Source organism: Heterodontus francisci, chromosome 13, assembly GCF_036365525.1.
Source record: "Heterodontus francisci isolate sHetFra1 chromosome 13, sHetFra1.hap1, whole genome shotgun sequence".
In the NCBI taxonomy this organism is placed as follows: domain Eukaryota; kingdom Metazoa; phylum Chordata; class Chondrichthyes; order Heterodontiformes; family Heterodontidae; genus Heterodontus; species Heterodontus francisci.
The window spans coordinates 69492583-69510088 of record NC_090383.1 but is presented as its reverse complement, the minus strand read 5'-3'; the positions used below and the strand labels follow the sequence as shown (position 1 = coordinate 69510088).

At 43.4% G+C, this 17506-nt stretch overlaps 1 protein-coding gene across 13 annotated transcripts in view; it reads right to left on the bottom strand.

Annotated features, from left to right (window-relative positions):
* Positions 1-17506, bottom strand: part of nrxn1a (neurexin 1a) — a 2153831-nt gene that overhangs the window by 1935056 nt on the left and 201269 nt on the right. The window contains exon 1 of one of the 13 annotated variants that reach the window (XM_068044968.1): positions 17379-17424. The exons of the other annotated variants lie outside the window; for them this stretch is intronic. The gene's annotated coding sequence lies outside the window, so the exon portion shown is untranslated. Of the gene's footprint in view, positions 1-17378; positions 17425-17506 lie in introns of those variants that run through there. 13 annotated transcript variants of the gene reach the window in all.

The window sequence follows — 17506 nt, the reverse complement described above, 5'->3', positions numbered from 1 at the left end:
CCTTCCTGCTGCTTGGGGTTCTGCCCTTCCTGCAGAGGGTGTTGCCCTTGATCCCCCAATGGGCCCAAAATCCAACAGTCGTGCTCCGACTGCCAGCTGTAGTGTTCCTTTTGGACAAGTGGCTGCCCTATTGTGATTGGCAGCCTTGCCCCTTCCTCTTCTGCCCCTACAATGCCAAAGGGGTGAGAACCCCATTCGATGCCCGAGCACTGACTGCCAATCTCCCGGCCACCTGCAAAACACCAAGGGCACCTCCTTTCCAAAGGCTGAGTCCCCCCCTTGCCTCGCTGACCCTCTAATGGGGCAGGGGTAATTCCCTTGGGTGGCCATAACTGGCTCCCCACACTGTACCCACCTCCCTTCAGCTGGTCAACAACCAACAGCGCAAGTAACCCGTGTGCCTCTGTGAAAATTTCAAACTCCGCCCAGGGGTTGGCAATGTGTCTGTACATGGACACAAGTGTCCGTGGTAAAAGATTTTGAGGTCCATGACTGGTAATTTCAAGGACGTGAAATTTCCCATTGGCTTCCTCTTTCTCACCAGATTGCTGTAAAAGAAATTGCAACCCAGTTTCACAGCTGACAGGTGCTGGGAGCAGGAACAGCAGTTTCTGAACTTCAGGCAGATTTGGAGTTTTCTGGCGTTTTCCAATTTTTTTGAAAAGCCTGCCGGAAAACGCTGTAACTGTCCAAAGTTCAGAAACAGCTGTTTCTGCTCTCAGCAATGGTCAGAGAGAGAGCAAGAGCAAGGGGAGAGAGAGAGGGTGGAAAGTGAGGGGAGAGAGAGAGGGAGAGGTGGAGAGAGAAAGAAATGGGGAGAGAGAGGGGGAGAGGGATGGACACAGAGGGAGGGGGGAGGGGGAAAGACAGTGAAGGGACAGAGATGGACACAGAGAGGGTGAGAGAGAGAGAGAGGGGAGAGAGATGGACACAGAGAGGGGAATAGGATTGACACTGAGAGGAGAGAAAGCGAGAGGGGAGAGAAAGAGATCAAGATCACTCCTGACAGACGGACATGTACCCGGATTCTCTGCATCACTATATCAAGTGTGCAGGCAGACATTGACAACGTGTGCAAGCATAAACAATGCCAGGTATCTCACTAAATGGGGAGAAATGCGTTTTAAATTGCACTGTGTTTTGATGGCATTAGGATGGCTATAATCTTTATATACAGATTAATTGCCCCCATGTCTGTAGTTAAGTCAATAATTTTGTCAAATGTCAATGGTACAATATGTTGCTGCCTATCCCTGCCTCTCCCACTAATAAGCACTTCATCAGCTTTTCAACTACTTTAATTGGCCTCAATCGGGAGATGGGTGGGATCGTTGCCGCACCCCCCACCCCCCTTCCCCCAGCCATGTTAAACATTGCCAGTGCCAGGAACGGCTTCTTGAAACAGACACACTGGCTGGCGATGGTAATTTCGGGCCCAGTCCGCCTCTGTTACCCCCCGCAGGGCCTAAAAATGCAGCCCCTGGTTTCGCCAGACCGCTGCTGTCAGCCGACCAGCATACAACACCCACAATGGTCGAGCATTGGGATCTGTGAAAACCAAACTTGAACTGGAAGCAAGATTGCAACTGGTAAGTCACCACAATCTGTGATGCATACCAACGAGTAGTCTGTCATTACTGTAACGATCAACTAACCATCTGTATCCCCTCTATTACAACACCTAGGTCTTAAATAGTTAATGAACAACAAAAGCATTACATATTCTTCCTCTTCCCCCAAAAACCATCAAAAACTCAGATGTGTACCCATTAATAATTGCCGAGGGAAATATTCAAAATCCCAACTGACACAGACCCAGCGCAGTAGGCAGGTTAAAACAAATGTAGACACCATCAGGCTGGGGATATTTCTGGGGAGTTACCTTTTTGAGGAATCACCCACATAGGTGTATTGGTTGTCTGCATGGCGCTTCTAGAATTCTTTCAGATATCACGGGGGCAATTTTAACCAAACAAAAGGGGCGGATTTGGGTCGGCTGCAGAGTTAAAATCTTAATCAGAATTCCGACCCAAAACTGCCTCCAACCAGCCCACTTACATATGAACATATCAACTAGTAGCAGGAGTAGGCCCTCGAGCCTGCTCTGCCATTCAACAAGATCTGACTGTAACCTCAACTCCACATTCCCGCCTACCCCTGTCATGCTCGGCCCCCACCTGCCAAGAATGAGGCACATTAATTTTGTCATGAGCATTGATTTTAAACTGTTACTGGAGTGAAGAAAGGACTTGTTAAACAGATCAGCCGTGGCTGGAAAAGACATTTGCATATTAACAGACGGTGCTTGGAAGGGCAAAGGACCATCCCTGTTACATTCAACTCACAATGGAACTTGATCACCAGGTATTGTGTGTAAGAGGAGCATTCCAGAGACTGCTAAGGTGATACAATCCAAGATGTGGTCAGACCAGTTAGTCACATGACTAACCTGCTTGGCAAACTGGGTTTTTCTGAATTGTACAAAGAGTTTGAACAGAGAATGTCTGTTTCCTCCTGGACTGACATCTCTCCTGTCTGCTCCCATCTCTTTCTCACAAGCCTCTGAATCCACTGAAGACACATGAACCCCAAGAGAGAAAAGTCTCCTACAGCGAACAAGGCTTAAGAACACTACTGAGCCCCAACGAAAAGCAAGAAAAACCTACAATCAAGGACTCTACAGTGAGCTCAAAGAACCATAACAACAATTCTTCAGATATTGCCTCAAATTTTTCCAGTTTATTTGTTTTCTGCTATGTTCTGTCTCTATTTGCATGTGTGTATCGTGTATGTATGCTAGCATGGGAACATCGTGTATCCGTAGGCGTCAACCAAATTAAAGTTTAAGTTTAATAAATTTCAAATATTCTTCTTTAAACCTAAGAAAACCTGTTTGTGCTTGTTCCTTTGCTTTATAATTGGAAAGCGGTGAACAAGGATTCACCGAGGGGGAGCTAAAAACAGTGTGTTTAAAAATAAAACCCTGTTACAGTAAGACCAGGTGAAGGCTGAAAGAGACCTCTTTCTCAACTGGTCATAACAACCCCCAATAACCTTTCATTCCCTTGATTATCAAGAATCTATCTACCTCTGCCTTAAAAATATTCAAAGACTCTGCTTCCACTGCCTTTTGAGGAAAAGAGTTCCATAGACTCACGGCCCTCAGCGAAAAAAGTTCTCCTCATCTCTGTCTTAAATGGGCGACCCATTATTTTTAAACAGTGACCCCTAGTTCTAGATTCTCCGACAAGAGAAAACATCCTTTTCACATTCACCGTCAAGACCCCTCAGGATCTTATATGTTTCAATCAAGTCGCCTTTTACTCTTCTAAACTCCAGTGGATACAAGCCTAGTCTGTCCAACCTTGCCTCATAAGACAACCCGCCCATTCCAGGTGTTACTCTAGTAATACGGTAGTGAAGAAGTGAATGGTAATCAAAGTGTGACAGGAACTGCAGAAAATATAAGAGTGCTGCAGAAATTAGATCCAGAATGAGTAACAATGGTAAAAAGTCAAAGCTTAAGGCTCATTATCTGAAATGCACGCAGCATTTGTAACAAGATAGATGAGTTGACGGTACAAATAGAAATAAAAGAATATGATAGCTATTACAGAGACGTGGTTGCAGGGTGACCAAGACTGGGAACTCAACATTCAAGGGTATTCGACATTCCAGAAAAATAGGCAGAAAGGAAAAGGAGGTTGGGTAGCTTTGTTAATAAAGGAAAGTATCAGTGCAGTAGTGAGTAGTGATATAGGTGCAATAGATCGTGATGTGGAATCAGTTTGGGTGGAAATAAGGAATAGCAAAGGGACAAAATCATGGGTGGGAGTCGTCTATAATCCCCCGAAGAGTTGCCTCACTGTAGGACAAAGTATAAATCGGGAAGTAATGGGGGCGTGTAAGAAGGGCGCGACAATTGTCATGGGTGATTTTAATCTGCATATTGACTGGACAAATTAGATTGGCAGCGGTGACATGGAAGATGAATTTGTAGAGTGCATCAGGGAATGTTACTTAGAGCAATACGTTGCAGAACCTACCCAGGAACAGGCTATTTCAAATCTAGTAATGTGTAATGAGGTAGGATTAATAAGAGATATCATAGTTACGGATCCTCTAGGGGGTAGCAATCACAACATGGTAGAATTTCAGATTCTCTTTGAGGGCGAGCAACTTGGGTCTCAAACAAGGGCAATTACGGAGGTATGAAGAAAGAGCTGTCTAAAGCGCACTGGGAAAATATACTATGGGGAAGATAAGTGGATGAGCAGTGGCAAACATTAAGCAAATATTTCATAACGCTCAGCAAAAATTTATCCTGGTCAAAAAGAAGGACTCGATGAGAAGGATGAACTACCCGTGGTTAACAAAGGCAGTCAAAGAGAGTATCCAATCAAAAACTAGGGCTTGCAAAGCAGTGAAAACTAGTGGTAGGCCAGAGGATTGGGAATTTGTTTTAGGAACCAGCAGCGGATGACTAAAGAGCTAATAAAGAGGGAGAAAATTGATTATGAAAGTAAATTGGCAAGAAATATAAAAACAAACAGCAAGAGCTTCGACGGGTATATAAAAGAGTAGCTAAAGTGAACGTGGGACCCTTGGAGAATGTAACTGGAGAATTGATAATGGGGAACAAGGAAATGGCAGATAATTTAGACCAATATTTTGCATCGGTCTTCACGGTGGTGGACACTATAAACATCCCACAGATATCAGATAAGCAAGGAGCTAATGGGAGGAAAGTTCTTTTAACAGTCTATATTACGAGTGACAAAGTATTTGACAAACTAATGGGACTAAAGGCAGACAAGTCGCCAGGATCTGATAGCCTGCATGCAAAGGTTTTAAAAGAAGTGGCTGCAGAGATAGTGGAGGCATTGGTCAAAATATTCCAGAACTCATTGGATTCCGGGAGGATCCCAGCGGATTGGAAAACTGGTAATGTGACGCCCCTGTTCAAGAAGGGAGGGAGACAAAAAGCAGGAAACTAAAGGCCAGTCAACGTAACATCAGTCGTTGGGAAAATGCTAGATCCATTATTAAGGAAGAAATAGCAGGACATTTAGAAAAGCTTAACGCAATCAAACAGAGTCAACATGGTTTTGCGAAAGGGAAATCATGTTTAACAAATTTGCTAGAGTTCTTTGAGGATATAACAAGCAGAGTTGATAAAGGGGAACCAGTAGATGTAGTGTATTTGGATTTCCAGAAGGCATTTGATAAGGTGCCACATAAAAGATTATTGCACAAAATAGGAGCTCATGGTATTGGGGGAATGTATTAACATGGATTGAGGATTGGTTAACTCACAGAAGAGAGAGAGTCGGGATTAATCGGTCTTTTTCAGGCTGGAAAGACGTAACTAGTGGAGTGCCACAAGGATCAGTCCTAGGGCCTCAATTATTTACTATCGAAATTAATGACTTGGGGGAGGGGGCAGAGTGTAATATATCCAAATTTGCTGACAATACAAAAATAGGTGGGAAGGCATGTTGTGATGAGGAATCTGCAAGGGGATACAGATTGGTTAAATGAGTGGGCAAAAACTTGGCACATGGAGTTTAATGTAGGAAAGTGTGAGGTAGGATGAATCAAAAGGCAGACTATTATTTAAATGGAGAGAGACTAAGAAAGTGCAGCAGAGAGGGATTTGGGTGTTCTTGTGCATGAAACACAAAAAAGTTAGCATGCAGGTGCAGCAAGTAATCAAGAAGGCAAACAAAATTTTGGCCTTTATTGCTAGGGGGTTAGAGTTTAAAAATAGGGAAGTCTTGTTACAACTGTACAGGGTGTTGGTGAGGCCGCACCTGGAGTACAGTTTTGGTCCCCATATTTAAGAAAGGATATACTGGCATTGGAGGCAATTCAAAAGAGATTCACTAGGCTGATTCCTGGGTTGAAGGGGTTGACTTATCAAGTACGGCTAAACAGGTTAGGCCTTTATTCATTAGAGTTTAGAAGAATGAGGGGTGATCTTATTGAAACATACAAGATTCTGAGGGTGTTTGACAGGATAGATGTTGAGGAGATGTTTCCACTAGTGGGGGAGTCTCGAACTAGGGGACATAGTTAGAGAATAAGGGGACACGCATTTAAAACTAAGATGCGAGAGAATTTCTTCTCTCAGAGGGTAGTGAATGTCTGGAATTCTCTATCCCAGAGAGTTGTGGAGGCTGGATCTCTGAAAGTATTTAAAGAGGAGGTAGATAGATTTTTGAGATATCGGGGAGCTGAGGGCTATGAGGACTTGGCACGAAAGAGGAGTTGAGGTCTGGGGCAGATCAGCCATGATCTTATTGAATGGTGGGGCAGGCCTGAGGGGCCGAATGGCCTACTCCTGCTCCTATTTCTTATGTCCTTATGTTAAACCTTCTCTGAACTGCTTCCACTGTATTTACATCCTTCCTTAAATAAGGAGACCAATACTGTATATAGTACTCCAGATATGCTCTCACCAATTCCCTGTATAACTGAAGCATAACCTTCCTACTTTTGTATTCAATTCCCCTCACAATAAATGACAACATTCTATTAGCTTTCCGAATTACTTGCTGTACCTGCATATTAACCTTTTGCGATTCATGCACTAGGACACCCAGATCCCTCAGCACCGCAGAGCTCTGCAATCTCTCACCATTTAGATAATATGCTTCTTTTTTATTCTTCCTGCCAAAATGGACAATTTCACATTTTCTCACATTATACTCCATTTGCCGACCTTTGCCCACTCCCTTAACCTATCTATATCCCTTTGTCACCTTATGTCCTCTTCATAACTTATTTTCCTACTTATCTATGTGTCATCAGCAAATTTAGCAACCATACCTTTGGTCCCTTCATCCAAGTCATTTATATAAATTGTAAAAACTTGAGACCCCACACTGATCCCTGCAGCACACCACTCATTTCATCTTGCGAACCAGAAAATGACCCATTTATGCCTACTCTCTGTATCCTGTTAGCTGGCCAATCTTCTATCCACAGCAATATGTTACCCCCTACAACATGAGATTTTATTTTCTGCAATAACCTTTGATGTGGCACCTTATCAAATGCCTTCTGGAAATCTAAATACAGCACATCCACTGGTTCCCCTTTATCCACAGCACATGTTGCTTCTTCAAAGAACTCCAATAAATTGGTTAAACATGATTTCCCTTTCACAAAACTATCTTGACTCTGCCTGATTACCTTGAATTTTTCTAAGTGCCCTGCAATAACATCTTAAATTTTAACTTAGGTGGGAAGGTGGGGGGTGACCAACCTTCGCCAAGGAGGCGGGTTGCCACTTTAAATACAATAAAGAGGCTGCCATCCCCATTATTATTCAGCTTTTCAAATTTAACTGTGGTCGGCTGGGTTTCCCACAGAAGCTACATCTAGGCGAGAACTTGTCGGATACTGGAGGTCAATGCCTTACATCTACCTCCTGGATCCAACATGCCTGCCTGAACAACCCCAAAGAACAAAGAAAATTACAGCACAGGAACAGGCCCTTCGGCCCTCCAAGCCTGCGCCGATCCAGATCCTCTATCTAAACATGTCGCCTATTTTCTAAGGGTCTGTATCTCTTTGCTTCCTGCCCATTTATGTATCTGTCTAGATACATCTTAAAAGACGCTATCGTGCCTGCGTCTACCACCTCCGCTGGCAACGCGTTCCAGGCACCCACCACCCTCTGCGTAAAGAACTTTCTACGCATATCCCCCCTAAACTTTTCCCTCTCACTTCGAACTCGTGACCCCTCGTAATTGAATCCCCCACTCTGGGAAAAAGCTTCTTGCTATCCACCCTGTCTATACCTCTCATGATTTTGTACACCTCAATCAGGTCCCCCCTCAACCTCCGTCTTTCTAATGAAAATATTCCTAATCTACTCAACCTCTCTTCATAGCTAGCGCCCTCCATACCAGGCAACATCCTGGTGAACCTCCTCTGCACCCTCTCCAAAGCATCTACATCCTTTTGGTAATGTGGCGACCAGAACTGCATGCAGTATTCCAAATGTGGCCGAACCAAAGTCTTATACAACTGTAACATGACCTGCCAACCCTTGTACTCAATACCCCGTCCGATGAAGGAAAGCATGCCGTATGCCTTCTTGACCACTCTATTGACCTGCGTTGCCACCTTCAGGGAACAATGGACCTGAACACCCAAATCTCTCTGTACATCAATTTTCCCCAGGACTTTTCCATTTACTGTATAGTTCACTCTTGAATTGGATCTTCCAAAATGCATCACCTCGCATTTGCCCTGATTGAACTCCATCTGCCATTTCTCTACCCAACTCTCCAATCTATTATATTCTGCTGTATTCTCTGACAGTCCCCTTCACTATCTGCTACTCCAACAATCGTAGTGTCGTCTGCAAACTTGCTAATCAGACCACCTATACTTTCCTCCAAATCATTTATGTATATCACAAACAACAGTGGTCCCAGCACGGATCCCTGTGGAACACCACTGGTCACACGTCTCCATTTTGAGAAACTCCCTTCCACTGCTACTCTCTGTCTCCTGTTGCCCAGCCAGTTCTTTATCCATCTAGCTAGTACACCCTGGACCCCATGCGACTTCACTTTCTCCATCAGCCTACCATGGGGAACCTTATCAAACGCCTTACTGACGTCCATGTATATGACATCTACAGCCCTTCCCTCATCAATCAACTTGGTCACTTCCTCAAAGAATTCTATTAAGTTGGTAAGACATGACCTTCCCTGCACAAAACCATGTTGCCAGTCACTGATAAGCCCATTTTCTTCCAAATGGGAATAGATCCTATCCCTCAGTATCTTCTCCAGCAGCTTCCCTACCACTGACGTCAGGCTCACCAGTCTATAATTACCTGGATTTTCCCTGCTACCCTTCTTAAACAAGGGGACAACATTAGCAATTCTCCAGTCCTCCGGGACCTCACCCGTGTTTAAGGATGCTGCAAAGATATCTGTTAAGGCCCCAGCTATTTCCTCTCTTCCCTCAGTAACCTGGGATAGATCCCATCCAGACCTGGGGACTTGTCCACCTTAATGCCTTTTACAATACCCAACACTTCCTCCCTCCTTATGCCGACTTGACCTAGAGTAATCAAACATCTGTCCCTAACCTCAACATCCGTCATGTCCCTCTCCTCGGTGAATACTGATGCAAAGTACTCGTTTAGAATCTCACTCATTTTCTCTGACTCCACGCATAACTTTCCTCCTTTGTCCTTGAGTGGGCCAATCCTTTCTTTAGTTAACCTCTTGCTCCTTATATATGAATAAAAGGCTTTGGGATTTTTCTTAACCCTGTTTCATGACCCCTTTTAGCCCTCTTAATTCCTCGTTTCAGATTGGTCCTACATTCCCGATATTCTTTCAAAGTTTCGTCTTTCTTCAGCCTCCTAGACCTTATGCATGCTTCCTTTTTCCTCTTAGCTAGTCTCACAATTCCACCTGTCATCCATGGTTCCCTAATCTTGCCATTTCTATCCCTCATTTTCACAGGAACATGTCTCTCCTGCACGCTAATCAACCTCTCTTTAAAAGACTCCCACATATCAAATGTGGATTTACCTTCAAACAGCTGCTCCCAATCTACATTCCCCAGCTCCTGCCGAATTTTGGTATAGTTGGCCTTCCCCCAATTTAGCACTCTTCCTTTAGGACCACTCGCGTCTTTGTCCATGAGTATTCTAAAACTTACGGAATTGTGATCACTATTCCCAAAGTAGTCCCCTACTGAAACTTCAACCACCTAGCCGGGCTCATTCCCCAACACCAGGTCCAGTATGGCCCCTTCCCGAGTTGGACTATTTACATACTGCTCTAGAAAACCCTCCTGGATGCTCCTTACAAATTCTGCTTCATCTAGACCTCTAACACTAAGTGAATCCCAGTCAATGTTGGGAAAATTAAAATCTCCTATCACCACCACCCTGTTGCTCCTACATCTTTCCATAATCTGTTTACATATTTGTACCTCTATCTCACGCTCGCTGTTGGGAGGCCTGTAGTACAGCCTCAACATTGTTACTGCACCCTTCCTATTTCTGAGTTCTGCCCATATTGCCTCACTGCTCGAGTCCTCCATAGTGCCCTTCTTCAGCACAGCAGTGATATCCTCTTTGACCAGTAATGCAACTCCTCCACCCCTTTTACCTCCCTCTCTATTCCGCCTGAAGCATCGATATCCTGGGATATTTAGTTGCCAATCATGCCCTTCCCTCAACCAAGTCTCAGTAATAGCAATAACATCATATTCCCAGGTACTATTCCAAGCCCTAAGTTCATCTGCCTTACCTACTACACTTCTTGCATTAAAACAAATGCATCTCAGACCACCAGTCCCTTTGCGTTCATCATCTGCTCCCTGCCTACTCTTTCCCTTAGTCACGCTGACTTCATTATCTAGTTCCTTACAGGCTTTAGTTACTACCTCCTTACTGTCCACTGACCTCCTCATTTGGTTCCCATCCCCCTGCCACATTAGTTTAAACCCTCCCCAACAGCGTTAGCAAAAGCACCCCCAAGGACATTGGTTCCAGTCCCGCCCAGGTGTAGACCGTCCAATTTGTAATAGTCCCACCTCCCCCAGAACTGGTCCCAATGTCCCAAAAATCTGAACCCCTCCCTCCTGCACCATCTCTCAAGCCACGCATTCATCCTGACTATTCTTTCACTTCTACTCTGACTATCACGTGGCACTGGTAGCAATCCTGATATTACTACCTCTGAGGTCCTACTTTTTAACCCCAATGATCAGGTATCACCCAACCAAGGCCTGCGATCTCCCCCTCTAGAACCCCAGGTTTGACAGACCCCCATAATCAACCCACACCTCCCCGTTAAGCTCCCTTCCTCCCACCTCCCCACCATGATCGACACCTCCCTCCTCCACCCAGTCAAAACCCTCTCCCCTGCACACACCTGTCTTGTCCTGTGATCACTGACCAATTCCTTGTCTGACTGGAAGCCAAGCCTGTCAATCAGGCTGGCTTACAGGTGAGGAACTGATCAATGACATCACATACACTGTGGATTTGGAAGATCTCAACTTTCAGGTTCCCCATGCCCCTCTGATCCTCCCTCTCCTGGCAGTCAGGCAAGTAAAAATCCAAGGCCCATGTTTGTAAATGTTCACTTTGATTGTTTGCTAACTATGCTACTGCAACGGTCACAGCATTACACACACGCAATTGGCCTGCAGCCTTGTTCATCAAAGGAATTAAACTTTACCTGGAAAATTCTTCCTAAATGTAAGCCTCTCTTTTAGTGAGATATTGACACCCAAACATGGGGCTCAAGGTGACTTAAAATGACTTATACTCCTAGCTGATGACTAATAGTCTATTAGTACTACCCACTCCACAGTAGTTGAGGAAAGCAGCTTAAATAGTTTAGAAATTATCAGCCAAAGTAATAAATATTGAGATGCTTATGAAAAGAGCCACAGAGGTCGGCTCAATTCGTCATTATTACACAAGTAATCAGAAAAAGACAGACGACTAAACCCATTGCAGAAGAAAACAATTCTAAGAAAACAGAACATACATTTTGAGTAACCTGATGGAAAACAATGTGTAAAAAGGCTACAAAGAAAGCCCAAGATGTGGCTGGAATTAAAGAAAATGGGGAACCAGACTATCACTCCACTGAGACAGAGCATACCAAACAATGAGGAGGATGAATTGCACAGATAATTGGTAGAGAGTGTACGAAGTGGAAGCCTCCATGAGTAACACCAAAATTGCCAGAGTGTCCTAAATGCAGAACCAATTGCCATAAAGAAAGCCCCAGAGATAGCTGAACACTCTGGACCGTGCAACATATGAGAAACAGGAAATACGTGTTTCTGAACGTCATCATGCTGGTGCCTTAGAAAAGGCAATGAGCTATGGAGCGACAAATAAAGTCCTGATAATAACAAGGGGTCAGTAGAAGACTGTTACACAAGATGGCATGGCTATGGATGGTCAGCTGAAAGCAGTATATGAAACCCGTCAGACTAACCTGAAACTACTGCTTAAATTATGAAAGGAAGGACCCTGAAATCAGGATGGTTAAGGTTACACTGGGATTCAAACAATAAAGAACAACTAGCTGTCCCAAAGGCCACGTGAGACCATCTCATGGATCTGGCATACACAGATATGACAGTCAGCCTTAATCAACTAGTTGAAATTTGGGGTTCTTACATGAAGGAAGATGCACAGAAATACGTATCCTTTTGTATGAGATGCGTTTAGATAAAAGAAAGAAGTTTCATTTATATTGCACCTTTCACAACCTCAGGGCATGCCAAAGTGCTTTCCAACCAATGAAATACTTTTTGAAGTGTTGTCACTGTTGTAACTTAGGAGATGCCACAAGTAATCCGTGCGCAGTGAGTTCCCACAAACAACAATGTGATAAATGACCAGAAAAAAGCAAAATAAATCCTAATAACCAAACATGTAATGACAATTAAAATTGAATGCAGAGCTTGGTGACACAGTTTACATGGATTTTGCACAACCTCTACCACCATGAAAACAGATGTATCCCTTACTTGGTGAACAAGCTACGTGAAGAGATGATGGCACAACATAGATTCATACACATTTTTCACTCTGAAAAGGGTTCTTATTTCACAAGTGATGTGACTAGATAATTAATACTCACCCCCAGAGTAAATTAGTCACTTTGCACACTGTATCATTATTTCTTTCAGAAAATAACGGCCCGGAATATGCAGTAAAAGTAATCGTGAGGCTATATGTGCTCACCATCATAAAAAAATTAAACTGGACAGCAACTTCTGGCATCCGCATATGTGCAGTTAAATGCGGAAATCAGGAAACTGCTGTCTAAGTTGACCTGTTCCTCCAGAAGCTGCACTATAATAGTCCGGCATTAAAATATGTGGAACTGTGTGAACTTTGTGACGGAAACCACACCTGCTAAATGGATACCTATTAATTTTGTCATATGGAACACCATTTGAATGTTTACTGGACATTGAACATAACTTGTTTAAAAAGACCACAGAGAGTTGGCTGAAAACATGGCTGTCCATTTGCATTCTGAGATACAGTTGCATGGACAGACAATGGAAGTGCTCCCTGATTCAATTAGCCAGATGGGCTTTGTCAATAGTGATGATCAAAAGACATCGAGAGGCATTGGCCAGGATTTCACATTGGGCAGACGGGAGCCGGCCACCGAATGAAAAGTTGGTGGCGAACCCTCCGCCTTGTCTGGGGATCTGACCTGCATTTTACGGGTCTCCAGGCTTTAATTGTTCTGAGGCAGCACTTGTACCCGCTTGAGGGAGGAGGTCCCCCCTCATTGAGCTGCTGGCCAATCAGCGGGCTGGCAGCTCTTAGCCCCAGCAGCGCTACCAGGAGCGGTGGCCACTGCTGGGACTGCAGCCCAGCCGAAGACACGGAGCCGGGAAGACAAGTAGGTTTTGGTTGCCTTGTCGGGGTTAATCGGTTGGGCCCCGATGAGGCAAGGTTGGTTGGTTGGGGGAAAGTGGGCATGTTAGGTTCTGGGGGTGGTTCGGGTATCAGGGATGGCCCTCCATCGGGCACCCTGTGCCGATTAACAGGCTGCCCCCCACCCCAGGATGATGAGAAGCCACCTGCTTTTCCCAGGTGGGTTTTCCCGGCTCCAGGATGCTTGCATGCCACACATAAAATCTGTGTGGGGGAGGGCGAAGGCCCTTATGTGGCCGTTAAGTGGCTACATAAGGGCCTTGATTGGCCTGGGATGGGCGGGCTGTTTCTCCCTCCCCCCCGCCCTACGTAAAGGGGGTCGGAGGCGAGAGGAGGTCAGGAAAGCTTCCCGGAGCCTCCCGCTCCATTTTACGCTACCCATCCCACCCCCGCCACCAGCCGGCTTGTTAGGGTAGCATAAATCTCCGGCCATTGTCTGTGTAAGAGCCAGCACTCCACCCTCCACTGAGTGTGTCTAGTAAGCTTTGAAGAATCAACAACTCTCACAGGCGATACTGTGTCAAACAAAGAGCTGATCACATGACTATCCTGCTGGCCAACCTGGGAATTGATCTAATTGTGCATCACAGAAAAGTTTTGAGACAAACTACAATTTTGAAGACTAAAGAGAAGCAAGGTCTCTCTCTCACTCTTTCTGACGCTAAGTTCCAGGGACCCACAGAAGCAACATAAGCCTCAAGATAGAAGACCCCTGCAGCCTTCTGGTACCAGTGAAACAAGTTTGAAAATGTAAACTGGGCCCCAATGAGATCTGCAAGAATTAACTCCAATCATGGCCTTTATATCCAAACCAAAAACAGTAACTGAATTCCATCTACTACTTCAAACCTTGCCCCTTGAATTCTTTGTCTTCTTCTGTATCTAATAGGGTGTGTGTTTATCACGTATGCATGCTAGCATGTTGTGTCACGTATTTTTAGTAGTTTTAACTGAGTTAGAGTGTTAAGGTTAATAAACTTACACCTTTCTTGTTTAAACCTAAGAAAGCCTGTCTGATTGCTTTCTAATTGTAATTATAAAGGAACCAATGAGCAAGGACTCACTGAGGTGAAGCTAAAAACACTGTGTTTTAAAAGTTAAACCCTGTTACGGCCAAACCAGGAAAGGGGCGAGAGGGGAGCCCGAGGCCCCTTCCTCAGCTGGTCGTAACAACTTGCAAATGATATGTATGCTGTAAATACGCCATAAAATATTAGAGCCTGTCCATTTAAGTCCATTTTAATGGTGTGATGAGTTTAAATTACTGCTAACTTACCTGGCATTGAAATTTAACTTTTACAAGTGTGGTGTCTCATTCCTTCAGATTTTAATTATTGTTAGAGGTTTAAACAAACATTAAGTTTTTAAAAAACTTTTCTTTCTGTCTCTTTTATCTTTCTCTTTTAATCCCATCTTTTTTTCCTTCTCTTCATTTCATTTTCTGTACATAATTTGGCATTGAAGTAAAATATTCTAACTTGCACTTCCTGGTTCAGATTTAGCATGATTCAGTAAAGATTCTGTATTCTGATTGGTTAAGGAGATACACTGTTGCTTACGCTGTTCACAAAGCTTCCAGATCCCTATAGAGGGTGCTGCGCTATATTGGATGTCTAATTACAGCATGTTCCAGTGCAAAAACCAACAGAAAGTCGATAGGCAAGATTAATTGTAATGAATGGTTAGCACAGTTTATCTGCTGCTGACTGCAAAATCCAGGCCAATATTTTATGATACAGCCCATCACCAAGTGAGACATGACATAAGGTAATTGTTGCATGCCTGGGAGGAACAGATGACTTTAGATCCATGCTTCCCAAAGCTTTGCTTCATTGGTGTTTTCTTCACCTCATGTCTGGATCTGCTGTAGACTAATTGTTAGCTATGAATAATCAACAATTTCATTATTATTGTATCATGCGACTACCAGGATTGTGGAACGCAAACTAGATGGACCTTGGTCTTTTTTCATCTGTCAAGTCCTGCATTCATATGCATCGCCCTGAAAGCAAGTGGGGAAACAACAGAAAGGAGAAAGAGGATAATCAAGGCATCATTGTAGAAAGTCTATCTGCCCATAACATGAAAACAAATGGGATCAACACCTGAATTGAATATTTAAGAATTGTCAGGAGAAAATTTGAGATATTCCCCATTCCATATTTTCAATGGGAGATCCATGCAAACCTTGCTGTCAGCTATCAGGAGAAATCAAATTTTACTTATCCCTAATACTAAAATACCTGCCTGAGAGATAGAATACGGGGATTCTAAATAGAGCAAACCTAAGAGAAGATAGGAAAACAAAGAAGCTAGAAAGAGAATTGAGACTCAATGGAGGGAAATATTGACCAATGTTCCAAACTAAGTACCAATTTAAATTATAGAGCACTGTGAAGATAGTGTTATGAATGAGTCCTGATTAGTCAGTTTAGATCTTCGATCACCATATTTGAATTGGATGAAAACTTCTAGAATTTCTTTTAAAGACGCTTAGATCCAAAGTTTTTCCTTTGTTTCCTCATGCCTTATGTTTGAAGAAGCACTCTAACTGCACTCTGGAGCTGTTGAACCCTGTGGCATATAACTCATTAGCATGCCTGCTAGCAGTCTTCATCCCAAATGTAAGTTTGAGGGCTTTAACAGATGCAAGTCAGCCTTCTACCAACAATTTCCTCTGTATTGAAGTTTTCTTCAAACGTAGACAAAATGTCTCTTATTGCAGCATCGAGAAACCCACTAGTCTTGTGTTTTGGATGGTTTCCTCAGTTCTGCCACAAAGTAAAAAAAAAAGATCTCACTACCTCCTCTGGTTGAACGTGAACCTTTCCCAATAACAAGTGGCTTCACGCTCAGATGCTCTTTGACCACTTGAACCAACTCATCATACATTTTGTCTTTAGGCCAGGCAGGAATGATCAGATGCTTAATCACTGTATAGGTTGCAGGTTTGTAAATAGTAAGCAAAACTGTTCCCTTTTTGGCATCTACTGGAATCTCATTTGCCTCAAAATAAAAAGCAACTCTTTCGACACAGTCACTCCCAACTCAACCTCATTCAATACTCTCCAATCAATGCTGACAAGATAAACAATGACAAAGTAGATCGCAACCTAAGTACCAAAGATGTCAATATTCAATCTTTTTAAGAATGTGCTGTCCTTTATCCTGTTGCCACTTATACCTAAAGAAACAGTAATTGCTACAGTAACAACTAGCTACTTTCATTTACAGGCTGGTCCTCTAGAACATTCCCAAAAAAATAACAAAAGCAATACAAAAGACCTTGAAGCATAACTGCCACAATGTTTTTACTCCCATCAGAGCACCATCTACTACAATGAAAACAATAAGTGCTGGAAATACTCAGCAGGTCTGGCCTTGGTCGCAGACCTGAAACGTTAAGTTTGCTTCTCTCTCCACAGCTGCTGCCAGACCTGCTGAGTATTTCCAGCACTTTTTGTTTTTGTTTCAGATTTCCAGCATCTGCAGTATTTAGTTTTTATTTCAGAGCACCATCTACTGTTCAGTTAACAATATGCAAGTACCACACATATCATGGATGGGCTTCATCCAATTCTATCCTTCATTAAAAACAATTCCCATTTATTCAAGATTACAGCCTACTGCACATAAACACTTTTACAGAATATTCTGCTCTTTAATGTTTTTACAGATTCAATTTAAATGTCATTGCATAATGTCACCCCTAGCAGATATATCTTGCATGACTAAATTCTAGCAGAACAAGTTGAACTTTAAAACAACACAAAGTGTTATTAAAATAGTAAGTTCATTTTAATTGTGAATTTTCTTTTGTATGAGAAACCATGGCAGAGTAACCGAGTGAGTCAGTCAAACTTAGCTAGTTTGCAAGTGGCAGTGAGAGCAAGGTCCAAAAAAAACTTACTTTTCTTTTCTTCTCAGTACACGGTCTGAATTTTCCCAGCCATTTGGACATGAGTTAGGAAGCAGCAGGGATAGTAATGTGGTGGAAGGCATCAGGAAGGGAGCATGACATCTTCCCGCCACCATGGT